Below are 15778 nucleotides of genomic sequence, written 5' to 3'. Positions count from 1 at the left end.
AAAAATATATGATCCAGCTGCAGTTTTATGGTTCTTCTCCAGGGCAGGATGATACATTTGTAGAATCCAATGAAAATGGTTGTTTTCCTTTGCCTACAGAAAGAACGTGGTTGGTTTGCTTGTCTGATGTTTGGTGGTTTCTGTAGTTTTCTTTTTCCTTCCTCCCCTATTCCCTTTCTTTTAAGTGGAGAGATCAAATTTAGATGGATGTTTTATTGGAACTCATAGGGCTTGGCTCAAACGCCAACCGCTGGCTCTCGCTCATTACTGAAATGGTTCATTATTCACTCAGTCTGATTCTATTCAAATCCTGGCAAGTTAATATTCCACTTTACAGTTTATCACCTGCTATCAGAGCTCTGGTGCCTCCTTAAAGCTCCCAGGGTCTCCTTCAGTCCCAGGGGACTGCAGCACCTCCTCTCTCACTTCTTCTGTGCTGCCTTTAATTCTCCATACACAGAAACACAACCCACCTCTGCAATCACAGCTTTCAACTTCAAGTTGGTTTTATTTTTCTTTTACATGCTTTGGAACCTTTTTTTTTACTCATATCACAAGGCTATCTGGAGTGATAAGTCCTGTGATTCCACTCACCACGATTTGTTGTATACCTGTGTGCTTCATCCCTCTTGTTTATGATGAGGTGAGCAACATAAAATTTTATCTTATAAAACAAATCCAGTCAAAGAGTCAGGTCTGTCAAGAAGGGGCTTTACTGACTTGCAGAGACCTGGCAATACATGCTGAGTGTAAAATATTTCACAGGAAACAGCTAAAAGTTCTTTTGCATGGTAGTTGTCCTTGTTCTGGGTTTTCTGACACGTAACTAAATTTCACCTTACCAGCATTATTTTAATAATCTGTGCTGTTGTTCTTTTGCACAATATATTTCTTAAATTCCCTCTGCATTATCTGCAGGAAGGTGAACACACACAATGTTCCTACAAAAACCTTTGCTGAGGTCTCTACTGTCCCCAAAGCTTTAGTGCCACCAATGTTACTCTGGTAAGTAAATGTGCACTTGTTTCCTTGGAACACCATTCCCAACCTCATCCCAGGATAGCACAGCATAACCCTCTCCATCAAGGAAAAGCTAGGGCCCCTGTCAGGGAGCTTTGCTTTAGGGCACTGAAGCATATTTTCTCCACCAAACCTGTCAAATTGTGTTCTTTATACTCCAGCTTGTTTTTTTTCATTTCCTGTGCTTTAAAAATACCCAAGTAGATTTCCAAGCTTCTCTGCAATTGTTTCAGATCTATATGGGGTGAAAAAGCAATCCATGCTCCTATGGAACAGTGCTAATACAGTGACTATTCTACACATTTACTATCTAATACATAAAATTGTTGTTTTGTCTGTTCCCTATGTAAAATGTACCTCATGTCAGAGAGCCAATGACATTGGAAAATCCTTCCCAGCCCATGGAGTCCCAGCTGTGCCCGATGCCCACCTTGTCCCCAGCCCAGAGCCCTGAGTGCCACCTCCAGCCCTTCCTGGGACACCTGCAGGGATGGGCACTCCAAAGCTCCCTGGGCAGCCCCTGCCAAGGCCTGAGCAGCCTTTCCATGGGCAAATTCCTGCTGGTGCCCACCCTGAGCCCAGCCTGAGGCCGTTCCCTCTGCTCCTGTCCCTGTTCCTGGGAGCACAGCCCGACCCTCCGGCTGTCCCCTCCTGGCAGGGAGTTGTGCAGAGCCACAAGGGCCCCCTGAGCCTCCTTTGCTCCAGGCTGAGCCCCTTCCCAGCTCCCTCAGCCCCTGCTGGCGCTCCAGCCAGGGTAGCTTTGTATAGCACATATATAGTGCTATACAAAGAGCAGGGTATAGACCTGCCAAAGGTGCCTTTATCACCACATTTTAAACTTTCATAAATACAGAAAGACTCTGCAGAAAGCACTAAAGTCAAGTCAGCAGCCAAAGCGCCAATGTCCTGCGCACAGCAGCGCGGCCCGGCCCGGCCCCAGGCTCGGTGCCGCGGTTGCCCGGTAACCGCGCCCGGGCCCTCAGCGTCTGTGACGGCGCCGCGGCCTCAGCGCCCGCAGCCGCCCTGATGCTCATTCGCACTTGGCTTTTCGCCACGTGAACTGTTCGCAGAGATTGGTCTCTACGAGTACTATGATTTCGTGGAGAATTGGTCTCTGTGAGCGACTCAGAAACTTACAAAACATTCGTCTTTGTGAGGGACTACTAAATTCACAGAACATTGGTTTCTGTGAGGGAGTCCTGAACTGCCAAAGCATTGGTCTTTAGTTTTCTTTGAAGGTAAAGACTGACTCAAGTTGTACTTTCTGGTTTTGTCACATCTGTGCTCTGAAAGAGAATGCCAAAGGGAAATACAGGATGGGATAATGCCAGTCTTCAGTTCGGTGGCATGTACAGCTGAGGGGATGAACAATAAATGGTCTGCTGATGGTGCTTTTTTCTCACCGAAGAAATGCAATATTTCCTAAATATACTAGTCTATACATTTTTTCCCATAGTATTTATTTAAACTACTACTATAGGTGAATGAGTTCTGTTCAAGTTTCAGTGGGTTGTTATGATCTGGTTATTAAAATTATTAAGTAGATGCCCCTGAAATAAGGTGCAAAATGGGACCATGTGCCAAAGTCAATAGTTTGGACTTTATGGAATAGTAAACGTGAGGAAGAGAGAGGGAGAAAGAAATAGAAAAAGGAGGGGGGAGGGAGGGGGCTGGGAGGAGGGGAAGAAAGATATTGACAGAGACAGATTTAGTAGAAAATATCACCATTCCATGGATCCCATCCCATCCCATTCAGTCCTCTTCTGGTCTTCTCTGTGGTGAGGTCTCACAAAATGTGAGACTCCAATGGGTTAATGCAGATTTGGCAAGGTGGGACTGCCCAGGTACCTCCCTGGGATGGGGCAAGTTTGGCTCTGTCTCTTACTACTCTCAAATAATATAAAATCTTTAGCACCAGTATGTCCTTTGAGTCTGCCATGAATTGGGTTGTGGATTTTCAGATCTGTTGTGTTTCTCTGCATGCCATGCAGTCATCTGGTGCAAGGCCTCAGGAATGGCTCTGGGGGCACTTTGGAGGTCTTTGCTGGGTTATGACACCCCCTCAGCTGCCCCTCATGGGAATGTCCCCTGGATGTGGCCTTCTGGGGCTGGGGGCTTTTAGAGCTGAGCCAGTTTGTCTGAGGGAGGATGGGTGTCCACTGCCCCTTACCAGAGGTTGTGTTTCATCCCCAAAATTTCCTCCTTCCCCCTCTGTTGATGGGAAGTTTGTGTGCAAACCTGGCCTCAGCAGATGAGTCTGTGGCTATGACTTCCCCAGCCTGAAGGCAGACAGAGCTGATTTTCAGGACAGCTGCTGGATTTGACTTTAGTGGGGATATATTTTTCTCCCTCAGCCTTGTTCACTTCTCCCCAGACCTGAGCTAACAGGACAATAGTGTCACATTTATTTTGCCTCAAGTTCCCTTAGGCAGCTTAACTCCCAGTGCCAAGTTCCAGTCAGGAGGCATTTTCAGGGAAGGGTGCATTTGGGGGGGTCTCAGCTTCTTTATTCAATTCTGTCACAATGGGCAAAAAGTCCTTTATAGCAATATTTAAGGCATTAGCCATAACATTCTAGTCTCTCACAAGTCCTGTGAGGAGCAGCTGAGAGAGCAGAGGTCATTTAGCCTAAAGAAGAGAAAGTCCATTCAAGCTGTTTTTAAATAATATTTAAGCTACAGTTTTGTTTGTTCTAAGCATTATTAATGTTCAGCATTTTAGCTCCAGGTTTCAGTACAATCAATCTTTAAATTGCCAAGGTAGCCATACAGTTGCAATAAAGTCCAACTTGAGGCCTAACAACACTAGCTACTTCTGCCTAATGAGCACTTAGCTGCTTTCAAATCATATAAAACCTTTAGCACCAGTATATCCCTTGAGTCTGCCATGAATTGGGTTCTGGATTTTCAGAGTTCCCTTGTTGTTCCTTCCAGTTTTGTTGAGGCATCGTCGATAATCTGTGACGTCATCCTTTCAAAATGGCGTATGGATTCCGGGGAAGGATACCGAAGCCTCCTTTTTTATTCAGGGACAAAATGAACCCCGATATTGTGAGTAGCCCCTGGGGCTGTGTTAAGGCTGGAAACTGCCCTGCTGTCCCTGCTCTCCCTGCCCCTGTTGTCCAGCAGTGCTCTGAAGCTGCAGAGCCCCTCCCCAGCCCTTTGTGCCGTGCTCCTGTTGCTGGGGGCTATCCTGGTGCAGTAGGGAACACTGTGGGATGTGTCAGGGACAGCCCAGCACCTTGCCTGGCTGTGCCAGCAGAGCCAAGTGAAACCAATGTACAGCTGAAGCCCTGAGCATGGGCTTTTTTCCTTCCCCTTTGCCACAGCCATTCCTTCTGTCAGGCTGGGCACTCACCTGTGCTGCTCTGACCATCCTGCCCTTGGGCACCCAGGCACGTGAGGGGGAAAGCTCAAACTCTGCCCAAAGCCTTGAGAGCCATGGCTGGTCCCAGCTGGAAGAGCTCCCAAGGCAGCTGTTCTCTCCCAGCTCCTGGGTGGGCACAGATGCAGCCCTGCAGGCAGCGCTGGATGGAGCCAGGGCCACAAAGGTCCCTTGCTGTCTGCAGCTCACTTGGCTGAAGATGCCCCACTGCTGAGGCTCTGCCAAGGAGATCCCTCTGTTTTCTTCTGTCCAGGGCTCTTGTCAGCCCAGACAGAGAAAACCAATGCTAATTGACAGAGAGAGCTAAAACTTGGACACATGCCTGAGCACCTCACTCTTGGTACAGCTTTTCCTGCTTGCTTCTCTTGGACTCAGCCAGCAGTGCTATCTCCTGGCTGTGAGTTTTGAGTGTTGTGCAGGGATGGAGTTTGGGCACTTCTGAGAGCTCCTCCCTACTCTCTGAAAAGGTCACTGCCTCAATCCAGGGAAAAGTAAGAGGAAACAAATGCCCAAAGGGCAGAAATCCCCAACCATGTCCCATCAAATCACAGAGAGACTCATGGGACACAGCCATGTGGCTGGAGTATGTGTATTGCACTCTGTATTATTAATTTATTGGTGCTAAGTATTTCAGCAGGAAACTTCCAGGGCTTCCAGAACTGTGCTAGTGGCTGTGATCACAAATTATTCATCAGTGCCACTTGTTCAAGGAAAGCCTTTCTGAACAAGCACATCTCTGACGTTCTTGCTGGTTTTTGTTGGGGTTTTTTTGTTTGTTTGTTTTTTTGGGGTTTTTCTGCCTTTCAGCCGCATCGCTCGAATTACGAGAGGGATCAGATAATCAAGATGAGGAAGGACTTCGGCATTACCTGGCGTTATCTGCCTGGTCTTCTCAAACTTCTAGAAATGGATGATGGTATTCCAAAGGTAGCCTTTTCCTGCTCTTTTCCTTTCTGTTTCACATGAAGTTTGAAGAGAGTGTGTACTTGTGACAGGCTCACCTCCAGCAAAATACCTCAGTCTCCAGGTCCTGTTGTCATTGCAAACTGCTGGCAGTGGTGGACTGGGAGTCCTGATCTGCACTAAGCCAACACAACTGACCTCTGCTGAAGCTGCTGGGCTGTGCTGGAGTGTAGCTGCCATTGCTAAAACCATGGGGGGAAGGCTGGGGACACAAAAGGAGCCACCTCTTGCTTTGTTTGGTGTGGTCACCATCAAATGCTTGGGGGTCACAGGATTCTCTCCACAGTGGCAGCGTTGGCCTTTGAAGGCTAAGGATCTGAAACAATTACTTCAGATTTAGCAAAACAATTTTCATTACTGCTTTGGGTTGGAACAATGTGTTGGACCCTAATGAGGTGTTAGATTTTTCAGGCTGCCAGATGTACAGGGCACTCACCTCCCCTTCCCTCTTATCCTCCTTCCTTTTTGGTCAGGTCAGGTTGTCAACCCCATCCCTGTCCCAGCTCACAGAAACACCCAACAAACCAACCTGAACAAATCCAAACTACAAACAACTCATAGAACCAACAAATTCCATTCTTTCACTTAAAAACCTTTTGGCTTCAGCCAAATATCACCTCATCTCTCACACCTCCTCTAGTACTGTTCTCTTCTTACTGATGCCTAAGTTCTAGATCAAAACAGGTATTTGCAGTTGTGTGGGCCTTGGTTTCTCTGTCTCAGAGTAAAGGATACCCCAAAACTGAATCTGATGTAAATTAGTGGGTTTTACTTACTCCATGAGTGCTCAGTCAGTGCTCCAGTGGGCACAGGGCTGTGCTTAAGGAAAGTGCTGCCTGGCATTCTGGAGAAGGAAAGCTGGAGAAATAAAAAGAGCAACTTAGCTTGAGCCTGCTCCAAGCAGATCAAGCAGTTCTTGATCAGCTCAGAGCAGAGGTGGGCGAGCCACTGTTTGCCCAGTGTGGGCAGGGCAGACGTGCTCCCCAAGAGTCTGTGCTTCACTGGGGAGCAGTGTAAGGGATCCTTCATGAACCTTCCTCCCAGCAGCTGAACCTCGCCCTGCTCTCTCTCGCCTCTCCAGCCACCTCCCCCAAAACGGAACGTGTTGGCGGTTTCCCCACGAGAGCTGGTATTTCACAACTTCGTCGCTCATGGGGTCTCTGAAATGGTGCTGTCTCTCATTAATCAGGACAAGGTAAGTGCTGGCACCTGGAGCTTTAACACTGTGCTGGAAGAGGAGAGTGCTGTCCTTCCCCGAGTGTGCAGCAAAGCAAGTTATCTGCTGCAGCACATCCAGAAGAAAATGTCTCAGCACCTTTGCTCTGCAAGATTGTGGAAATCTTCCTGTGCTGGGAACTGTCCCCTGATTTTGGCCATGCATTGATGGTATCTATCCCAAAAGAGTTTCCTGCCCTTGAAAGCTGGATTGATAGGAATGTTGGGGCCTGTACAGTTCCTACCTGCTCTCGAGCTTTGCCTTGAGTCTATACCATATCCTGTGTTTCCTTGGTTAATCTTGGCTCCTGGTAGGAATCTCTGCCCCTCTCAGACCGTTTGGCTCCCTTTGTGCAGCTCACAGTCAGCTCAGGGGCTCAGTCTTCTCCACTTTATGCTGGAATCCCTTCTCATTAACGGCACTGGCACTGCAGGAAACGTATTCTGGAAGAGCCCTGCAATCAGACGGATGGAGCAGAAGCAGTGGGAGCCTTTAGGTGCCACTTCAGGCTCCTGCTAAGTTTCATTCAGCTCTGCTCAGCTTTTCCAAAAGCAACAGGTGCTCTGCTTTCCCTTTGGAGAACCACAGCACATCCAGCGCTCCTGGAGGTTTCCACCTTCAGTTGTGATTGTTTTGCAGTTTCCCAAGAGAGTTGAGAGGGAAAAAGTTGAAAAATGTCTCCAGCTGTGTTCCAGTGTAAAGGGGAAAACGAAGACCATTGGAATTTCAGTCAGGGAAACATTTCTCAAATGAGCCTTGTGCCAAGAGTGGGCTGGTGGGAAGAGACAAAAATCATCTGGTTTAGACTTTTTGAGAGCATTTTGGTGTTCAGGTATTGATGATACCTGTGTACTAGCAAATGCATATTTGCTGTGTCTGTGAATCCCAGAGGGCAGAACCTGGCCTGCTGGCTGCAGGCAGGAATGCCCAGCAGCCCAGCTTGCCTGCACAGGCAGCAGGAAGCCCTGGAGAGGCAAGATTGGCTTTTCATACTGGACCCACACTGTCAGTCAGTGCTGGCCATGTTTCTCCAGGCAGAAAATGCCTTTGAAGCCCACAGTCAATAGGCACAGCCTGTGTGTGTTTCCATCACTTTTGGCAAGCTGATTGCTCTCATGGTTTTATGATTCTTCCTTGCTGCTTTACTGCCCATTTAAATTCTCTTTGCCATCTCCTTGTTTTAGGGATTGTCTTGCTGTGTTCCTTCTTTTGCTTTTCAGGTTTACTTTTATTCCCAGGAAGGCCACAATGGTTTGGTCTCCTCCCTTACTGCTCTTCCTGCAAGACTCTATCCCCAGAACATCCCTACCCAAACCAGACCTGCTAGAAGGGAATTTTTTCCTTCCCCCAGGACAATTTGATGTTTTGCTTTCAGGTAGCACATTCCCCCCTGGAACACGACTGCATGGCTGTGTGCAGGCAGAAGCCAGCAGGTTTTCTGGCCTTGTGGAATATGCAGATGACTTGGTTCAGGTGCTCTGTCTCCATCCTGCTGGTGCTGACCTGCTTGGCCCTTCCTTCCCCACCAGGCACTGCCCAAGTGCCCCAGGCCACAATGCTGGAGCCAGACAGGAGGGATTCAGGCTCACCCTTGTGAATGATGTGCCTGTGCCTGCACAGCTGAAAGTGCTTTGGGAAAGGGGCCAAGGAGGGATGTCACCAGGGCACGGACAGGGCTCCTCTAGTCCTGTTTCCACAAGTGGCAAAGTCATCATTTCCTGTCTTTGCTGCAGATTGCTCGGATGGTGAAGGTTTCCATGGAGAGCAGCCCTTATTTCCAGCTGGCATGCCCCAGTGATGTGTACCACATCGTGCCACCGGGCGCCTCTGCCCCTGTGCGCATCCGCTTCACCCCCGACGAGAACAAGGTGAGGCTGGAGGGGCCAAAGCACACAATGATCTCCACAGCCATCGTTTTCCCTGCACTCTGGCTCCAGCCCATTGCATGCTGTGAGCTGGGCTCCAGGCCTGGGCAGGCAGCCTGCAGCAGCCAGTCACACCTTGGCACTGCTGACAGGCTCTGCTTCCCCTCCCTGCACATCCCTGAGCATTGCCAAGGGAAGATGCACAGGGAACAGGATGAAAATGACAGAGAGGTGTTGACAGATGTTCGGCCATCTCTAGGTACAGTGGAAGGGGTTTCATTATTATGGAAAACACTTGAGGGACAAAGAGGTCAGAGAGCTTTCCTCCTTCCTGACTGCCAACAGCTTCCCTGCCTCACCCTGGGCTGGAGCAAAGATGGTGCTTTTCCACCCCTCTGTTCTCCAGCCTTGCAGCTGTGCTGTCCCAGAGCACAAGTGAGCCTGGCACAGCTGCAGGGCCAGGGCAGAGGACGTGCTGTGCCCGTGAGCCCGGCCTGGCACAGGCACACTGGGCTCTGGGTGCCCTTGGTCAGCAGCAGGTTGCTGAGCTGCAGGGACTTGGACACCTGCCTGAAGGAGCTGGTGTAGGGCAGGTACAAGCTGCAGGCAGAGCTGTGGGCCCAGAGCCCGTGGCAGTGACACTGCTGGGGCTCTGTCTTCATGCCTGGCAGTGTGCTTGCTCTGTCAGCTGGCACCCATTCCGTGCCAAAGGTGCTTCTGCATGGAGGTTTGAACAGCATTGCTGAGGCCCTGGCAAGTCTGATCTCAGTGCTGGCATCTGGAGGCTTCTGGCATACAGAAGGGTTTAGGACATGGCATGGAAGGGAGGAAGCCTTGCAGGCAAACAAAGAGAGGCTCTTTCCAACAGCATCCTGCAACCTCTTAGCACTGTTCTTCTCCTGACTTGGCTGGAGAGGCAAAGTTAGAGGGGAGTTCTGAGCCAACTGATGTTTCTGCACCAGGCCGGAGGTGCAGGATCTCTTTGAGTGCAGCAGTTTTCTCATCTTCCTTTTGCTGCTTAGAGTCAGTTTAACACTTTGTCCTATTCTCAGACAGTGGGAATATAGAAACCTGAAGAGGAATGTCCTGTGCTCCCTAGCTCCATGTTCCTTAGAAGGAACTTAGGAATTACTTAACATCATTAAAATTTGTGAATGAAAATTATGGTGGCCTAGGGCAGTTCTCCGTATGACCCAAGTGACACAATACCTTAATGCCACTGGGATAGCTTTTGCAAAGTGCACTGGTGCCTTTAAAATGTGACTTTGTAGTAGAACTCAGTGTTCATTTTAGGGTGGAATAGGTAAATTGATGCCATGGATAAGTTACAGGAAATGGTTTTTCTTCTGCCATGGGGATGGCACTAAATGCCCTGTGCTGAGCCAGTTTCTTTTCCTGCAGAATTATTCCCATGAGATCACCTGCATCACTGCCAAGGAGAAGATAGTTGTGCCAATTCGGGCCATTTTTGCCCGAGCCATCCTGGACTTCCCTGCCCAGGTGGACTTCTCAGAGTGTCCGGTCAAGTACACGACCCAGAAGACTCTGCTGGTTCGCAATGTTGGAAACCGGACAGCTCATTACCAGCTGAGCACCCAGAGGTGAGGCAGCTCATCTGTCCTTGTGCAAAGGATATCTGTCACCTTTGGGTGATGGCAGAGTTGGGAAAGAGCAGCAAAAGGAACCAGAGCATCAGAGCTGCAGCCCTGGCTGGAAGTGAGCAGGCAAGCCCTGAAGTCACCCCCAGGAATGTTATTCCCGTCCTGCCATCAGAGGGCAGGAATATGTAACATGGGGCAGCAGTGGGAATGGAATGGAATGGAATGTAGTGCTGAAGTGTGGCCATGGATTCCCTTGACTGGCAGCTTCTCTGTTCTGGTGGAATTTCTGGCAAAAGAATAAGAAGAAAATCCTGTGCCTTGCCCCCAGCAGGCACTGATCCCCCGAGCCCCAGCAGGGACCTGCAGCAGTGCTGGCATCAGCCCCGGGGCAGATGCAGGAGCACGTGCACCAATCTGGCTCTGGGGCTGCTGGGGCCTTGTCTTTCCTCCCCTCCCTCCAAAGTCTCATGTCCAGCACATGAACATTGCTGGCCCAAGGCTTCTCCATCAGCCAGTGATGTTCTCACCAGTGGGAATGGGAACAGCTCAGCCCATCATTGCAGCAAGAGGTCCTTCATGAGCTGAACCTGAAGCAAGTGACATGAAAAAAGCTCAGCTTGCCAGATGTTCTCTTTATTTTTGTGTGTGATGCATTCATCACCAAACTCCCCAGAATACACTTTTAAGTGACAGATTGACCACCAGCAAAGCACCAAGGCCAGGAACTTTTGTTTCCTCAGTGGGGCTGTAGAAGAGCACAAAGCCCAGCAGCTGCTGGGCAGGAGCACATTTCCCCTGAGCTGTCCCTGAGCATCAAAGCACGCAGTCTTGTGCTTGTCAGGCAAGAGCTCTTTACCTGGTGACCAATCCTGATTGCTCCTGTTAAATCCAAAGTGCACCAACACATTTGCATTAACATTTCCAACACGTTGAACAGAGTTTCTCTGCTGGGCCAAGCAAACATTACCAGCCTGCATGACAAGCCACAGCCCCAGACTGCATTGCTGGTAAACACACAGAAACCTCCTGTTCTGCTTCCCTGATGTGCTCCTGCTCATGGTGCTTCATTTAGCTGGGATGGGATCCTTCAGCCTGTAAATGGCATCCTCCTTTTGGCTTTCCATGTCACTCTATTGCTCTAATCTGCATTTGCACTCTTTCAGAGCTTTGACTGCTCCTTTTCTTAGAGCAGCTTTCATTGAAATGCTGATAAAATGTGCCCGTTTTAGGCTAGATCAGGATGTTTTCAAGGCAAAATAAACCAAAGAACCACACTGCAAATTCAACTGTAACTATTCCTTGGTCTTCAAGGAAAAGTTCCTTCTCTCTGTCTGATTCCTAGGCTGTAATATCCCAGGACAGGTAGTGCCCTAACATTTCCATCTCCTGAGAGGAGGTTTATAGGCAGCAGGAAAAGAGAAACTCCTGAGGCAGTCAGTGTCAAGTTGTGCATGCAGATAGCTCTGAACCCTCTCTGTGCTCTTCACAAACCCATTCTCTGATGGGATTGCTGGCAGTGGGACCCTTGAGTCGCACTGCAGAGAGCTGGATGCAGAGTATGGGGGAGATGAGGTCATTTTACCCCCAGGATCTTGTGAGGGCTGGATCTCCTCAGCAGTGGCTCAGTGGCTGTTTCTGACCCTGTCTGTTCTGCCTTCTGCTGCCTGTGCTTGGTTTGCTCCCTGCTTGCCCAAAGGAGCTGCAGTGCAGAAGGAATCTCATGGCCAGGTGTCCCCCCAGCCCTGACCCCTCTCTTTGTCTTGCAGTCCTTTCTCTGTGGTGCCGACCTCAGGAATTCTGGGCGCTGGTGACGCCATGCGGGTGAAAGTGAGATTTCACGCGCTGACCAACGGGGACTATTTTGGGTCCCTGGCAGTGTGCTGCAACCCAGGTGAGTGCTGGGCCCTGCATGGGCACAGGACAGTTCTCCACCATGGCTCCCTGTTGTCCCTCCCCCTGCATTCCCTCTAGAGGTGCCTCCCCTGTTCAGCTTTACCCCAAAGAAAACTGAAAACTCCTTGGTGTTCAGGGGCTTGAGAAAGTGGATCCCCTCTAGCGGGCAAAGATTTTTGACTCCTGTTTTGCTGGGAGTTGCTGAGTGGAGGAAGGAGGATCCCTGATGCTCCACTACCATGTGGCTATGCCTGGTGAAGTTTTATTTTATTCCCGGGCAGTGCTGTATTTGAGGTCTCCATCAGACTCTCTCCAATGCAATGGATTTCTTGCACACCTCTATCCCATATGCTGCTTCTCCACTGGCTCGTCACACATCCTTTTTCTATGGGACCCTTACACATATATGTAGTTTTTGTCTAATAACATTTTCAGGCCCTCAAGTTCCTGTTTGGTGACAAATCAAGACAAATTTTTCCCTGTGCCCATTTCCCAGGCTGTTCATGTTGTTACAAACCTCTCACATTTATCTCCCATTTGATTTCTAGACTGAGGAATCCCATTTCAGTGTTAATGTAGAAGCTGCTCTGTACTTACTAATCTTTCCTTTGTCCCTTTTTTATTTGATGTGCAATGGTTCAGCTTGGTTTTTAAGATCAGAACAATGTAAAATATTTCAAGACTGATGTGGCTGTGGGTTTGGACAGGGAGATGATGATGATTTTCATGGTGTTCATTTTAGAGTGGTTTGTCATATTGCAGAGCCAGGCTGGTTGTGTTTCCTGACCTGTGTCCCCTCCTGCTGTGGGCTGTCACTTCACTTGTTCCTCTGGGCCTCCTTTTGCTGCCCACCTGCCCCCAGGCATATTTGCTGGTCAGCAACAAGGGATCCAAGGGATCAGGAGAGACAGGAGTCTCGTGGGATGCCCAGGGAGAGCCTGGGCAAGGCAGGACTGAACAGGGCTCCTCAGCCCTGTCACCTGAAGGACCTGGATGCAGAAATCCCAGTGATCTGAGTGGGTCACCAGAGCACACTGACCAATCTCACTGTCCATACTGTCACCTTGGGGCCAAATCTCTACAGACACACTCAGAAATAAGGGGTGTAAGGAGCTGCCCAGGACATCCTCACACTCTGCACACAGAACTGTCAGGATGTGACAAATGGACTGATCCAAAGAACTGCTCATTCAGATAAAAACTGGGACACCTTCTTCTGTGCCTTGTGGTTTGTTCTGTTCCTTGTGCTTCCATCAGCCAGTGAGCTGAGCAAAGACTCCTCTTTGCTTTGTTCCAGGTGAAGAAAGTATCCAGATAAAGCTCCATGGAGATGCTGTAGAACTCGATATTGTGTTGAGCACAGATTCCGTGGAGGCTGGCAAGACTTTCATCACCAAGTCATATCAGACAACAGTGGTCATCAAAAACAGGAGTAACATCACAGCACACTTCCAGTGGAAGGCTCTTCCTTCTGAGGAAGATGACAACGAAGAGAAGAGGAGGTTGGTTTGGAAGATACATTTCAGTGAGATATATGGCCCAAGACTGAAACTAACGTGTGGCCTCAGGGGGGTGTTGGTGCTTTTGAATGGTTTAGGCCAAGTAAACCATCCCTGGCACTAGGGTGTGTGTCCCTGGGCTTCAGGAGCTCAGCACTCAGCATTCCAGTTCCTTTTATACTCCAACCAGAAATGGCATTTTGGGAAGGAAAGGTTGATTGCAATGACTTGATTTCCTCAGGTTCTAATTGGGCTCTTGTCTCTCTAATCTTCTTCCTACATGACCTGGCAACATTCCTAAATATTTCCTGAGTTGCCAGCCCCTCTTTCCAAAGGTGATACACCCTCTTTGTTTCCTTTAGTTCCTTCAGAAGCTCCTTTCCCATCCAGGCCCGTTGTCTTCACTCTCAGCTTGCCCTGTCAGTGTGTCATTCAGCACACAGGGACAGTCTGTTCCTGTGCCTTCAAGACTTCTTTCTTGAAGTATGTCCATGCTTCCTTTGTTTTAAGATCTGTTTCCCAAGGTACTCTCCAAATCAGTCTCTTGAACAGGCTGAATCTGCCCTCCAGAAGTCCAGAGTGGAAGTTTTGTTGATGCCTGTCCTTGTTTCACCAAATATTGAGGACTCTATTATTTCACAGTTATTGTACCCCAGACAGTGGTGAGCAGATGAAGTTCATTTAGTTATTAGGGAATTTCCTGGTGATATCCAGTACCCGGACCTCAGGGAGCCAGCAGACTGGCTGGATCCAGAAGACACCCAGGGCCATCAGTTCCCCTTAGAAGGGAGTCACCTACTACCACTACCCTTCTTTTTTTTTTCTTTTCTTCTTAATACTTGAGGCTGTGATCTGCTGACAGACAAAGTGCAACTGAGAGACTCTCCAGACAGAATTTTTTTCTTTAGTGCCATCTGCCAGACCTTCTGGATCCAGGGCCTCATACCTATTCTGTGAGGACACCTGGGTAGGTGGTAGGGGTCAGGAAGGAATTTTATTACCTCCCCAGGAGAGATTAATTTCTATTCCCCACTGTCTTTTAGGTCTCCTCCTTTTGCCTCATCACAGGAAAGGCAGGGCTCCTCTGACTCCTGCTGAGTTTTTCTCAGGGTTAGAAGAGTGTAGCTCCACCAGTTTATTTCTGTTTTGCTCTCCCAAATTCTCCTCAGCTTTTCATTTCTTCCTTCAGCTCTGCCACCGGACAGAGCAGATCATTCACCTGCTGACACCACACACAGATGTCTTTTGCACTAACCTCTGATATTAACCCAGGTTCAGACCCTCCCTGCAGCCAGGGGCCTGGACAGCTGTGTCCTTCCTGGGAGGTTCTGTTTGAGTTAGTACACTCTTGCTGGCGGCAGCAGCAGCAACGGCTTTTCATCATTTGTAAAACATTGCTGGGGAAAAAAAAAAGGCAGAAAGAAGAAATGAAAAAAAAAGGCAAGCACCTCACAACCAGCCAAAAGACACAAAAGACACAAGGTGGATGGCTGGCTGCACCCTTTTTGCTCAGCCTGATTGTGCCAACTGCCATGCAAAACCTGAAAAACTGTGCAAACTGCCGTGCCCAAATTGCCATGGCAAGCCCCTGTTTACTGCGGGCCAGGTCGCTCACACTCCCCAGAGCCATTTTGCATCACCTACAAAGGACCAGGAGATCGACCCTTGCCCGCTTGAATGGCTGGTGAGATGATCATTTAGTGCCCTGGGCTTCTTGATTTTCCTCTGTTCTCTCTCTACTTCACATATAAGCTCTGTGTGTATAGAGAAAATCCCTTTACCTTCTCCAGCTACCTCCCTGGACTGTTTATTTCCATTTTTTCCTACTTGCCTGCCTCAGCCTGAACTCCACGTGATCCACTTTTCCCTCAGAAGCAACTAAGTTTTCCCAAAGTAAACTTACACCTGGTTTTGGTTTTGTGGATTTTTGTCCAATTACATCTGTTTTCATGCTCGTTTGTGTCCTAGACTGTCACCAGGACATTTTGTTCTTCTTACTTCCAGTCTTCAGGATGCTTTTAGCTCCAAGGCCACTGTCCTGCTGTCAGAGAAGCTTTTGAGATCTCAGAGCAGAGAGGACATTTTTAGAAGAGGAGATAGTGTAGGATCCTTTCCCTCTCAGGATATTTACTACCATGCACTGGGATGGGACCCAAAAAGCTCTGGATCATGAAACTCCAGGAGTTTGCTGTCTCCCTCCTGCAAAACAAAGTCCCTTCCCCTCTCAGAGCCTCTGTTTTCATGCATATAAAACCTGCAATGTCACTGAAGGGATGCAGTGTCTGAATTCATCAATTTCCTTGGGAAGTGCTCTGGGATGCTCTTGGGAAAGGCAGA

General features: G+C 48.9%; 1 pseudogene; it reads left to right on the top strand.

The window, feature by feature from the left end:
- Nucleotides 1-8325: 8325 nt before the first annotated feature.
- LOC128932879 (hydrocephalus-inducing protein homolog) overlaps nt 8326-15778 on the top strand; it is a 53973-nt pseudogene continuing 46520 nt past the window's right edge.

This window comes from Melozone crissalis, unplaced genomic scaffold, assembly GCF_028551555.1.
Source record: "Melozone crissalis strain CALT ecotype California unplaced genomic scaffold, PUWL_Pcris_2 ptg000007l_1, whole genome shotgun sequence".
Taxonomy (NCBI): domain Eukaryota; kingdom Metazoa; phylum Chordata; class Aves; order Passeriformes; family Passerellidae; genus Melozone; species Melozone crissalis.
This window is presented reverse-complemented; position numbering and strand designations above follow the sequence as displayed.